This window comes from Haliaeetus albicilla, chromosome 20 (genome assembly GCF_947461875.1).
Source record: "Haliaeetus albicilla chromosome 20, bHalAlb1.1, whole genome shotgun sequence".
Classification (NCBI taxonomy): domain Eukaryota; kingdom Metazoa; phylum Chordata; class Aves; order Accipitriformes; family Accipitridae; genus Haliaeetus; species Haliaeetus albicilla.
This window is the reverse complement of record NC_091502.1, coordinates 6,500,773-6,514,859: the sequence shown is the minus strand read 5'-3', so window position 1 is coordinate 6,514,859 and position 14,087 is coordinate 6,500,773.

Here is a 14,087-nt window from a genome sequence, read left to right as displayed (position 1 = left end):
CTGCAAGCACATACAGCCCCACACTCCCAGAGGCTCTGCAGGACCCACCTTGCCATCAACATTTTCACTTTTGCAAATCTTAGCCACTAATTTTATTTGCAGCAAATGACACAAGACTTAGTTTTGCTCTGGGGAGAAACAACTCTTACAGACGGCTCTTATATTTAGCATGTTATTTTTTCAATTGTTTTCCACATTCTCCTTAAAAGCTGAACAAAGCCATAGATGTTTAGCATGAAAGATAACCGCAGTAGCCGTCTTCCCCATTTCAGTATCAGAACAGGCACTAGTCACCTTCTAGTGGCTACACATATATTAAGAGCACTGGTTTATGCCAGTCTTACTGGCATCGCTGCAAAGGAACATTCGTGCCTGATTCTGCAAAACTTTGCTATTGAAATAAAAAAAATGCACAGGCTGTGCTTGATTAGGAAGGTACCTGATCATTGGAGTCATGGGAAGTGGGACCAGAGTGGTGTTGGCTTTGTAGTCCACTGGGTATAAACTGGGAAAGAAGCTGGAGGTAGCCAAGAAGGTCCTGGGGAGACAGAGCTCAGACATGTCACTTGTGAGAGCTCCATGGGCTCCGGTTGCTCTGCACCAAACTGGGATGAGAGAGCAGAGAGCAGGTGGGCTAAGAAACAAAGATTTTTTTTGTTTTGTTTTGTGATGGGGTCAGCATATCAGTTGTACCAAAAAGCAATCTACTGCAAAGCAAAGCTGGAAACACAGCTTGGAGCGCAGGCAGTGCAGACCGGCAGAGCAGCCAGCAGTCCAAAATAATGTTTTGAAGGCGGGAGCAGCCACGGGTGCTGCAACAGTGAATCCCAAACCTGGCTGTTCCGGAGGTGTCTCGCCACCACTGACACTGGTGGGACCTGGTGGGACCGACACGGAGCGAATCCTCGCAGATGTTCACGCAGGTACCTCCTGGCTAGAAATACTGCCCATCCTCTGCTGCTTTCCTAATGTTAAACAGATGGGCTGGAAGGCCAAGAGAAAGGCCAAAATGGCCACATTGCAGTGCTGCATCCCGGACGGTCCTCCAGTACCTGGGGCGACTCAAAGGAGAGGAGCAGGGACAGCTGTAGCCAAAGCCAGCTTTTCCAGCGCGCACACGGATGGAAATGTCATCCCTTGCTTGAGGATATGATTGATTCGATGGCCATGTGTGATTTAAGTAACTGCAGAATTCAAAGAGCCAAACTGATGTGTCTGTGAAAGACAATTTCATTAAAATTTTTAAAAAAACACAGAATTGCCGTTTTTTTGAAGTGACGAAGACTTGAAGAGTCAACAAGGAATTCACGAGAGCTCAGTGAAAAACAAAACCTCAAACCCAAGAGCTGCCAGCTGACAAGAATAGCCTAGAATTATTTGTCCCAATTAGTTAAATTTGTGATTTCACTTCCTCCGGGGAGTTTTTTTGTATGTTTACAAAGTAACTTCCTTAAATCCTTAAATCTTGACAGAGCAGCTAAAGGTCAAGAGTCTCAATTCATATTACTTTTTCTTTCACCAGTTTTGTGGGAGAACATCATTTCAGTACTCAGGCTTCTGTTTCTCTGGCTATTCAACAGATTAGTAATAAGGTGAATTAATGTTTTTATGGTAATTTAGGTTCCTTAAATTGATGATGCTGCGCAAGTGGAAAAATTATTAGTATGAGACCTCCTGGTGCCTACAAAACTCACTGCAGTTGTGGCTGTAGAAGGTCATTACTTTTTATTTACTATAGAATTTGTAGGTTAATGTGAGACCATTTTTTCTTGCTGTTATTCGTTTCATCTATGTGAGAGCTGTAAGAGGCTAGGGCTGTTTCTTGCTTTCCAAGTACAGAAATACAGTATGTTCCAGCACAACAATTTTTGTATTTCTGTTAGTTGGTGTAAGGCTGTGCCTATTTGCCCTTGATTATGTGTTTAATTAGGTCTACAATATTCCATAATTAATCTCTTAAACAAGATCTGAAATGGAGATTAGTTCTTGTTAGGATTCTCAGCTTACTCATCTCTTCTTACTACATGAAAGAGCCAATGTGTTTATCTCAGATACTCTGTTAACTCTTACTGCTGTTACCCTAGTCCAAATATTCCTTCCAACACTTCCAATGAATACGTACTAAAAAAGTCTGGCAATCAGAAAAAGAAAACCCAAACAAAAAGGCAGCTAACAGCATTCTGAGATGGGCTGGATTTTTCCTCTAGCCAGGCTCACACCTATAAAATTTCTTGCACTAGCAGGTCTCCTGCATGCCCTTCACTCCCATTGAAGCAAAAGAAAAAACAGCCTGCATGATTGCTCTGCTGCAAATTTTCCCTCTTTCCACCCCAGCTCCCAGCCTGAATGTGCTTTGTCTGGGCTGCTGCTTTGATGTTGCATGAGGCAGCTTTGAAACAATAACTTGAAGACAGCATTAAAGCCAGCCAAGGGTAAAACATCCAGCTGCTACTGTGCAATTGTGCAGATACGTGCCATGGCTTTGCAGGGAAGCTGGAGATGAGCACACGAGCCCCCAGATTCGAGACCACAGGCTGCCTCTCGCAAGGAGCAACGTGAAAGCTGGGCAGGAGCAAAGCTCCTTCCTCCCATTTTGAACCGTTCACTACTTTGAGTGCAAAGAGGACGGATACAGCCCTGCCAGAGCTCTCGTCGTACGTTGGGTTTGAACAATGGAGGATTGAGACGGGGAAAAAAAGTTGTTTGTGTGTGTGTGTACATCTGTCAATAAGGGAGCTTAAGCTGGGGATGAGAGGTACTCAGGGAGATTAAGTGTAGCAGATTTATAGGTGAAATCTGGTTAGTGTTGATGCAAAAGGTTGGGGGGGGAGATTTTCAAAAGCACATGTGGGAGGCGACTGCTTGCATACTGTTGATTTTCTATTTTGGTGCCTAGCTCTCATCACTGTATGACAGTCTTGTGAAGCACTGGAGCTCCTGGAGATAGTGGAAGATGCCCATGAAGCAAGCAGGTCGATGAGTCAACGCTGACACCCTCATCCACTGCAGAAAGGGAGGGGGAGGGAACCATGGGAAAGACACCCCCATTCTTCCCATATTGCAAAGTGAATGCAATGCATTGGTCCCCACTCCCCACATGTTTTCCAAATAAGTGGTAGCTCAGGTGGACACCAAAGAGGAGACACATCCTTAGAGAGCTGTTGGCACGCTTCCAGCTTCGCAAGCAGGAGTCATCGCCGCATCAAGGAGCGCTAACAGAGAGGATTGCGGCCCCTGAGTCCACTTTCCCTGTCATTAACCCATCCTCAGCTGCAGGCAATCCCTTCTTCTGCTCCGTTTTGTCCAGACTTGGGTGATGGCACCCAAGCACCCGCAGCAGGGATGGCGCTTGCTGCGGCCCTCGCACACACGGAGCGGGGAGAGGGGGATGTAAAAGCAAGAAGGGCTTTAGCAAAGCTCTGAACCAGGAGCACTACGGCTCTTTGCTTGCTGTCAGGAAGCAGCAGCAGCTGCTCCACCACATGCACTTTGTTTTTTTTTCTGAAGGCAGAAAAATAAAGTAGGTCACTACTTTATTTGCCAGAAGCAGAGATTAAGGATATTAGGAAAGGGCACAATATAGTGTAAGCTGCTGATGAAAACACTGGAGATCCAACCTGCGTGGGTTTATACATGACAGGAATGAGAAACTTAGTTGCTGACATGAAAAACAGAGATCATGTTTAGATACTACATGAAGAAGAGAGGTCAGGTATTCTAGTAATAGAGGAAAATATGCATTAATTAGAGGCTATTAAAGCAAAGATGCAAGGTTTCTGGCTCTTGAAAAAACAGTAGACAAAGTAGAAAAATATTAGCTGTCACATAGATTGAAGAGTGCTAATCAAGTCCTTGCTTATTTTCCTTAAGAGGTCTCAGTTTCTAAAGCACTGCACACCTACAAAGCCTCTTCAAGTTGGTGAGAGCTGTGGGTAACCAACAACATTTAAGATGACTAACCTAGTGCAGGGAGCAGCAGGACATCATCTATAGGACCACTGCTATAAATCCCTAGCCATTAGGTACACATCAAGCATTGTCGCATAGCAAAGGACTCGGGTGTTTTGCCGTTAAATCTTCACATACTGAGATGATAATTGTTCACGCTCCCTGTTCAGGCATGTCCCATCCAGCAAGAAACAGGAAACATTTTATCTAAGACAAGTCCCATTACAAACAATTGGCAAACTCTAGGAAAATGAGAGAACAGGAAAACCTTTTTTATACCTTAATAAGAAAAAAAAAATAGACATCCACTGAGGAACTACAGGAGGTAATACGCACAAATTATACAATGCAAGAAGAATATCTGAACAAAATTCTCACAAGTATGAATTATATATTTCAGTGAAGTGTATCATTCGAAACTTTGACGTTCTCTCTCCCTTAGACTCCTCTCTTGCAACTCTGTCCACATGGACTTGTCCTACACAGCAAGGAGGCAGTAGCACTTGTTAAAAGCAGTGAAGGTGTTCAGAAAACACCCCACCAGCATTTCACTATTGGGACCCCTCCTAAGCAAGTATGTCAAAGAGGAACCAGAGCTTTTGCAAGTGGTCAGAAGGCTGCAAGACCACCACACTCATTTCCATTTGTGAAAAAGTAGGGATTTTAAGATTAGACATTATTAAAATGTGTAATGCTTTGGAAAAAAACACCACCTCAAAGGAAGCGAGGACAGAGACTGGGAAGATGCATCTGCAAGTTGTTATTTCGGAGGTTTTTTTCATTTCTAAATCCCATTTCTTTCCCTGTTTGAGGAAGGGCTCCTGGGAAACAGCTAGCACTGCAGTCTCAGCCTGCATCCCTGTGGGTGTTTCTGCCTAACCCCCCCCCCCCCGCTACAGATACAGCCTTATTTGCCGTGTAAACCCAAACCAGGGCTTTCACACCATCCAGAGCTCCCCTACGCAGCAGTGAGGATGCAGTCCCAGTTCCCCAAAGCTGAAAGCCCCCCCTTTGCTCTTCCCACAAACACGCAGGGGGTCCCAGGACATGGCGGCAGGGCAGAGGTTAGTTGGTGGCCCTCCGTTCAGAGGGGCTGCAGGAAAAGCAGGGGCAGAATCACGCGCGCGGGGCTTTACTGGGGGAGCCGGTAAAGGTGGGCACCAGCTCAAGACTTCTTCTGGACACAGGCTTCGTGCTGCCCCTGTGTGTCACAGCAAAAGAGCCTGGAGCTGGTTCAGCCCCTGGGGGACCAATAATCTCACATTTATCCTATAGAATGGACATGATTCATCCTTCATAGTCGGTCGAGAGAAATCTGAAGCGAGGTAGAGGTCTTAAAATAGGTCACCTGGATGACTACCTAGAAACATCTCTTTCTTCCCATTGCCTACAAGGGAATCCAGAGGACTTTCAAATGCTGGCACCTAGCATCAGGACATAAGCGCTTCGATATGTACTCCACGCTCTTGCTCCGGTTGCCCTGTGCCATAGGAGGGAGAGGACTAAAGCCACGCTTGCAGGTGGGTTAGGCAAGGAGGGGAAGGTGCCGGCAGACTTGCAACCCACCGGGAGGAGCTGGCAGCGACCATTAGCAGGATAATCAGAGCTCGCAGTTTTAGTACCTGCTTCACCATAGGCAGAGAAACCTGGCGCCTTGATGTTATTTAGCTGATTCTGAACAGCTTTGTGGAAAGTTTTTTACTATTCTCATCTTCGTCAACTACTGCTTAATTTTGTGCTTGCCAGTTTCTCCAAAGTCTCTAGATACAACAGTTTCAATTCTCCTGTTTACAAAGGAAAGCTAACGCATTAAAACTATGTATTGACCTTTCATTCACTTCAGAATTATGTTTTGTGTGAAGTTATTATTCCTCAGTTTTGCCTCACAAGCTTATGGAAGAGAAAGATTTAATATCTTGATTTTCACTGGTACTTATCTTTAGCGTTTTTTCCTTACCCAACAGATCTACTGAAACTGGTAATGAGGGGGAATGCTACTATCTAGCTTCTGCAGAACTTACTTTTTCTGCTTTACAAGCTTTTTAAGCCACAACAAATACCAGCCATCTTAGAGTAAAAACAGCACTTCAGCATAAAATATTCAGACTGTGCCAACATTGGGGACCTTCATCTGCCAGCTGTATACTGTTGTTCCAAGCATCTTGATATAAAATTGGCATTCTGCAATTTGATAGAAATTTTGAGCAGTTAGGGAGGAACCGTTATTCATTGTGATTCTAGTACCTCTTCATGGATAAACTGTAGATATTTTCCAGATAATACTATTAGAAAATAGAATTATCTATAGATCAAGCTTCAGGGCCCTCAGTGAAATCAGTCCACACAAATACCATAGAAAATAAGACTAAATCTTTGACCTGAATAGATTGCAATCCAAGCAAACCAAAGGCAGAACTGACGAAAAGAGGATATTATCTCAGTTTTCCACAGGCAAACAGGAGTAACATGGAGATTAAAAGACTTATCTGAGGTCAGAGAAAGCCTGCAGCAGACCCCGCCACTCAACTCGCATCTCCCAAAGTTCCACATTTAACTATGAAGCCATCTTCCTACTCTCATACAATCATAAGAGATAATTTTAAAAAGTTAGAGAATTAACCCTCAGTTTATTACAGTCTGGAAATTGTTACAATATCTCTAAGAGAAACCCAATATCTTTCACTGAATCATGTATCTGCTAGTAATTTAACACTTTCTCCAGAGAGCTGGGGTACAATAAAATTTTTTCACTTGCTCCACCTAGAGAATCTGGCATATAGGAATATTTACAAACTACCTAAAACACTTCGGTGAAAGCAAGTCGTGTAAATTCACGTCTGTGAGAGACCAAAAGAGTTAATGCCTCAAATGTTGTGGTGGGGCAAGTTCTGAGTAACAATGAACCGCAGGCGAAAAGAAGCCGATCAGCACCCATCAGCAACAGGACAGGGAGGACCTGCAGGAGGGTGTGCAGTTCCCCATTCAGATAAACTGAGCAGGACAGCTCACCATGCATGGCCAAAGATCAAACGATGGTCACGTCTGCAGGGAGGGAGAAGTTACTCCCCAAACGACCCCCAAGGCCGCCAACCCATTTCCCGAAGGTTCTGAAAGCACAAACTGAGCATGATGCCTAATTAGCCTAATATTAGTTTGAGTGTCTGCCTGAAGGAGGGGCAAGGAGATGATAAAAGGACACAAACTGAAGCCCCACGTGTGTGTGCCCTCTGGAACCCCTCCCTGGTCTGTCCAGCCCAGGTTGTGACAATATGTCATCTGTTTTGTTAGACTTGCCACATAAAAAGGAAATACTGCTTTCTGTACCAACACGTACATTATTCCACAACTTAACCTTGAAGTGAATCTCCAAGATTCACAGAGACCAAAACTAACACGTAACAAATTACTACCTTTGGTGTGTAGCACAACTGCTGGCCATCGCACAGATGGCAGTTTACATCTGTGTTTCAAACTGTTTTGAGAGAGAGGGGAGAGAAGGATTTCCCACGTGCCCAAGGGAATAAACACCTCAGCTCGACACAGCATGTGCGGCTTCACCACTGCTGAGGAACACCTCGATGGGGTCAGCACTACAGACCCTGCTCTTCTGCTTCCCAGTTCAATGGATTCAACTATTGGCATCACTTCTTGCCCTCAGACCTTGGTATACCTGTGGTATCGTGGCACATCTGGAACATGCCTCGGAAACGATGAGGATCCAACACCAGGATCACTGAGCCCTTTGGGAAACGCAGCTGTAGGGGGGAGCAATATTCCTTGGGGATATCACAAGTTAAGCACACAAAGTACATCTCCTTTTAGCATTGCAAAGCTCTGCAGAAACCGGCTTTTCAGTTCTAGCCTGGCTTTCCCAGCAACATACTTAGAGCACAGACCACTTCAGAAACACTCCCCTTGTCAGAGCCAACCCATCTATTTAGAATAGTCTCCTCTGGCCCATTAGGCTCAAATCTCCCTACCCGGGGTAGGGACTGTGGTTCAAAGCCTTGTCCTTATCCAAGCTGGTCTCACTGCGTCCCCTGAGCCCCAAAGGGTCTCAGAGCACTTGGCCGGGACGATGAAGACCAGGGTTTTACAGTGATCTTAGCCCAAGCACCTCAGAGTTTTGCTCCCTCTTACACCCCATTCCTTCTCTTGACCTCCTGCATCTTGGTTAGTTATTTGCTTCCCTTAGGGGGGATGGAAAGTACCACGATGCTCCATGGCAAGCTTTAGTCATCACGGAGAGACCGAAGACGAGAGGGGGCTGGCTGCTCTCCCGTGCTTTCTGCTGTGCCGCAGCCCCGCTCAGCCCAGCACGCAGCTTCGGCACCCGGAGAGCGCTGCCGGAGAGGTAGGATTTGGCACCCAGCTTTAAGCTGCTCCAGATTCCAGACTTTTAACCTGTAAAAGCAGCAGGGCCGTGACTCGCAGTGCCCGAGTGGGTCACCCGAGGCTCCCTGCACAGGCAAATGACAGAAACAGACATTTTCACCATGGGGTTCGTACGACTTATTTCGGATGAGCACCTTTGCCCGAGGACAGCCGAGCACCAGAAGCAGCTGTTCATCTGTGCAAGGAGCTAAGGGTGACCAGCTCAGAGGTGATATCTGCGCAGAAGTGGGCGCGTGAAGCTGGAGATGAATCCCACTGGGTGCCACTGGGACCTGGGTACATGCCAGCAGCTTGTGATTCCTCCTTCAGGTTTGCTGAAAAGAGTGCTCAAGGGTTTTAGTAATTTACATGGATACTGGCTCAAGTGGGCAGAGTAATTTCATCTCCCTTTCCATTGCTTTTTTTACGATTTACAGCTTTGACATGTATTCCTGCATTGCCTCTGTTTTATTAAGTTAGTGCTAAGATCTTGAGGCAACCTTAAAAGACTTCGCACAACTAACCTAACATTACTTGCTTGCTCAAGCTCTCATGTGAAAGTCATTTCCACACACCTCTTCTAGCCAGTACAAATCTATTATTCTGGAAATGACTGAGAATTTCAGGATTGATGAACTGTTCAGTAACCTCATTGTTATTCTGCAGGTTTTCAGTCCTATTTGTAGTCTTACAGGACTTGATAAACAAAAAAGTGAGCATCTTCCGTAAGAAGTTCTATAGATGGCTTTCCCTGCCATATTTGTGGCTTTCAGTTTTAAATAAAATCTGTTTTTCAGAAATCAACTTATCCAACTAAAGTCTGATAAAACATAACCACGTACATATTACTGTCAACAAAAATAGCAGAAAGAAGGTAAGAGGCCAGTTGCTATTATCTTTGTACTACAGAAAGGAAACAAGTAATTTGATTTATTGGTACTTTAAGCATTACAACTGAAAATGGTAATGTCACAGCAGCATAACTGCATTATGTAAGTAGCCTGAGGCTCTTTCCATAGTTCTACCTCAGACTAGGTGGCACATAAAAGCTCATCCGACCAGGACAACAGTGAGTGTGTGCCTCCAATTACACTCTCGTTTGATTGGCAGTAAAAACAAGGAACTGAACACAGGTTTGAGAGCTGCCTCTCAAACTCAGAGTAACAGTAGCTAATATTTCCATTTTCAAGTCACCATAAAGACCAGTTCCGAGTATTTTATGTTCTAGTAACAAGGTACACTTAGCTTTGATAGAGTTTTTCTGTAGAAGCTCTCTTCTCCCCCACCCACCCCCATTCTGCTTAGGTTTGTCCAGAGAGGCAGGGTTTGGCTTAGAAAGAAGAGTAAGCAGCTGGATGAGTATGTCATTAATGCACTTCTTTGCCGAGCCCTTCACCCTCAATGAAGGTTTAAAAGTGAAATGAGCCTTCATTTAGTTTGTTAATATGATCAAGAGTACAAAGGCTTGACAGCTCCCTCTCCTAAACTTCAGCATATTTGAAGACTTACACTCCCGAATGGGCAATTAAAGCATTGTGGAGTACATGTCACTATCAGATTATATTAGGTGATAGATATTAATAAAAAAGATTTCACAACAAAGTAAAAAATAATTGGAAAAAGGAAGAGATTGTGAACACAGCACTTCCAAAACGAGTCACTGCCTCTGCAGTGCATCCACATAGGAACATCTTCAAGACAATGGATCATTTTGAAGCAACCCTTGCATGCAGGAAACCATCCCACTCCTAATAAAGTGGCAAATGTTGAGGTCACAGCATTCATTATATTGTCTTCAGAGAAGCATTACTTACCCACTCCAGGGAGTGTGAATTCACTGTAAAGAAAAATATGAAAAAATTACACCAAATACCCAGTATTGTTTTCAGAATTAAGCCAAAAGATGTCTTTATTGGGTTTTTTTCTTTCTTAAAACTATATGGATTAAAAAGATGTTTTACACAAAGTGCTACCAGTTTTAAATTGCTACATTCAATTCAAAAACTCTTCAGACATGGGAACATCTTGGATTTTTTTTCTCCAGTAAAATGTACTGTAGTTTGGAGGCAAATACAGAACATTTTTTATCCAAAGTGAAAAACTCAGTTTAGCCCAACCTCTACCAGAGAGCTGGGAGGAGAGCTTTTCTGTAATTTGGAAACTGGGATGAACATGAAAAGTTATGGAAAACATGATTTAATAATGAGCCCAAAAGTCTCTCTGGAGCTGGTAGAGACTCACTCAGTGGTGTGGCTGTAGTTCTGTTTAATGGCCCAAACACTGCTAGAAAACCAAGTACCCTTGACCTTGTAAGACCTGACGTGCTTTAGGTCTTTCTATGCTGTGATTACCAATTTCTAAAAACCTCCCCAGAGCAAGATCACGTCCTCAATATACATGCTGCCTGTTTAACTAACACTAAAGGCACCTCCATTAGCTGTTACACTAATAAGCCTACAAAGCAACAGACTGAGCATGAGCAGCACAATTTCAGAATGCCTTTTACTTGCAGTAAGTCAGAGCAGCTCTCCCTAACCCTCACAACGACAGAGCACCACGCTCTTCACGTCCTTAAGTGCTGCTCAGAAGTGCTGCTCTTCCAGCCCTTGCCTAATGGTGCTTTTCGGAACAGGGTCAGGTCATAAGCTCTTCTGCAGACCTGCCATACCACCAGTTTCCAAAATACTGCACTGTTCTGCAGCTCAGACCAAGCACGGCATACTGTTGCTAGAAATCCCAAATAGCGGTTTTCTATCTTGCTGACTTGGATAGCTGTTACCAAGACGAGCAGCTCAGTAGTAAACCACTGTCCCTTGGCCGACCTCTGCAGCTACATATGAGCAGCTCTTCTCAGCCTCAGTTGCCTTGGAGTCTGACTGAATATAGGCAGGTAGGAGAGAAAAAAGCAAGAAAATAGCAGAAATGACCAGAAACTCCATAGCCACAAGAGCACTAACCACAACAAAGCATACAGGACTCAACACAAATCTGCAAATAAGAGAGCAGTCTCTGCCAAGTTGTGCTCTTTATTTAAACTTTTGGCAAGACTTTAGGATAGCAAAGCAGAATTTTACAGATGGATTCTTATCTTGAAATAGAACAAGCCAAACTGAGACCCAGGAATTTGAATTTTTAGGGCTACAGTTATAGGGTTATATAAATAGCTCAGTTCCTCCATATATTACAATACCTCAAACACAAATAACTTAAAGTAGTTCTTACTGCTAACCCTAATCCTTTTCTCACTGCTGAACTCCAGCTGACCAGCCTTTCTCCTGCAACACTCTAAGGAGAAATTAATTCTTTTACAACCTTATGACCCACTCCTGCTATGCAATCTCCTCCATGTGATCGCTGCTTGGGAAGCAGCTCTCCTTTCCTTTTCTTGGTTCATATCAGCAGTTTGCCAGATAACAGTTCTCTCTCTTTTCCCAGGCTGTCCTTTGGCACTGTGGAGGGACCTGTGTGCTATGGGATATAAGCATCAGCAAAGGAATTAGAGTGCAGTTCAGCCTCAATTTTTTTACAACTACCAAACACTCAGTACTCTTCTCTGCACCACATTTAATAAAATTTGTAGTGATGGTTGCATCCAGTTGTGCTCCATGTTCTCCCTTTACATTTTCCTGCCCCAAAACGCATTCACCATCCAAAGTCAACTCATCATAAATAGTTAAAAAGAACTGCTAGATTAATATTGACAAAGCTTTGTCTTGATAAAGCACCAGGCACTAAGAGGGCTTACGCTTCTCTTTTGAGACACTACTAAGCACACACCTCTATCATTCTAACCGCATTCACGCTGGGATTTAAATCACTTATGAAGCAGAGTTACCAAATAAAACCCTCCTTAAATGTACCTTTAACGTATGCATAAACATCTGTCCTTGTTCTTCCCCTAATCATTCCTTGTCAATATGTTTCATAAGAGCTGTCAGTAGTCTCCTTTGACATTTCCTGCACACACAACGAGCATTTAAAAGCCATTCAAGTAAGTGATATAATAGCAGATGGAACATTTGTCCGGCTCATGTGCTGTCCTTATCACATTCAAGAGAAAAAAGTAATCAATTAACCTCCCCAATATAGTGTTGACTAATGGGACACTTGCACAGCACCAGATAACCTCAAACATTAGAAAGACAGTGCATTGCAAAGTCCAGCAAGTGAGCAGAAAAGCAAGCATCTGGTTTATTAAGAATTATTTCTTCCACCAGCACACTACTAAAAACAAGTTTACGAAAAGCTTAAAGCGGGATTAGAAAATAAAGGAACCGATCACTGAGAGCATTTCCTCCCACTGAAGCATTCTCACATGAATCTCAAACAGAGCACTAAGCTGCAGCAGTCTCGTGCTTTCACAGAGGGACTCAGCCAGAGCAGCCACTACCACAGCCGAGGAACAGTTCTGAGCAGCACCCATATTCCTGAGTATTCAGGGAACAGCCCTGTCCTCCGCCAAGCCACATTCTTGCAATGACACAGCCACCTTTAGTGTTTTACCCAGGGCAGCTTCGGTGGGCGGAAAATAAACACAAAGCAGACAGCAACGTTTTTAGGATCACTCAATCTTGCATCAAGTTCTGGAACTAGCTCAGCCAGCATCAAAGCCCCCAAGCTGCTGCTGTATCAGCCCTTCTTCCCCACAGCCCAACATGACCATCACAAAGGTCAAAACCAAGAACGAGATATCCATCCCCATTTTTGCCTTTATGTAGTTTTCGTGTCCCACTTGCTTCTCTTCAGCCATTCTGCACAGCAACCAGCTAATTCTCACACATGCTGTCTATTCTCAGTTTAAACATGCACACTCCAAGTAACACCTAAACTTAAGGAGGTTGTAGTTAGACAAGCGAGGCAATGAATGCTCCCTGGACTAGGCCAGGAAAATAAAGTAACCAGCCTCTAGACTATAGTAAGAGCTGAAGTTAAACTTTGCTTTTCCCTCCACTTATGTATGCACATACAAAACTCCACACTTGCACTGCGTCCAGTAGCATCCACACACGAGAAGCGCACGCTGGTGCACTCCATGGAGCAGCTGCTGCCACTGGATGCAGAACCCCAGTGACAGATGCCATGATTGTTGTGGCACACGGTTAAACCATACTGCTCTGACTTAGCAGTTTTGATGTTTTCCCCTAATGATACTAACCAGATTCTCCCATGGTGTAGTTCCAGCGTACAGCCTGCCTACCCAAAAGGAAGCCAGGGGAATAAAAACCTCCAAAGTACTGAAGAGAACCCTTCAAGCTGCAGGTACCTCACAGCAGGAGGGGCCCACTCTGTGATAAAGATCACAACATTGCAGAATCCAATACTCCAGTACTTTATTTTCCATCTGTACTATGAAGAGAAACCATAGTCCCCGTGCAGATCAAGATGGAGCTGGATATGGGTAAAGTAAGTAAATATGAGCAAAATGCTGCTGGAAGAAGCTTGAGCATTGTGTAGCAAGTAGTCCTTAGGGAGAGCTTTATTACCATGACAATAAACCAATTTACTAAATGAAGACAACAGCTCTATAGTCCTAAGAAGCCTTAGAACTAAGAATTAAAGAAAACAGTTCTTCATAATTAATGGAAGAGTCACTGAAAAGGGGAGCTGGTGTTTTCAGAAAGTTATTCTAATTTCTGCATCAGCTTTGTTGGAGCTGTTGAAAACACTCATCTGGATTACCAAGTATGGAGTAACACTAATGCTAAGTAAACACAGAACTCTCTTCTCCCAACACTTAACTCTTAAACTAAACACAGAATAGTGTT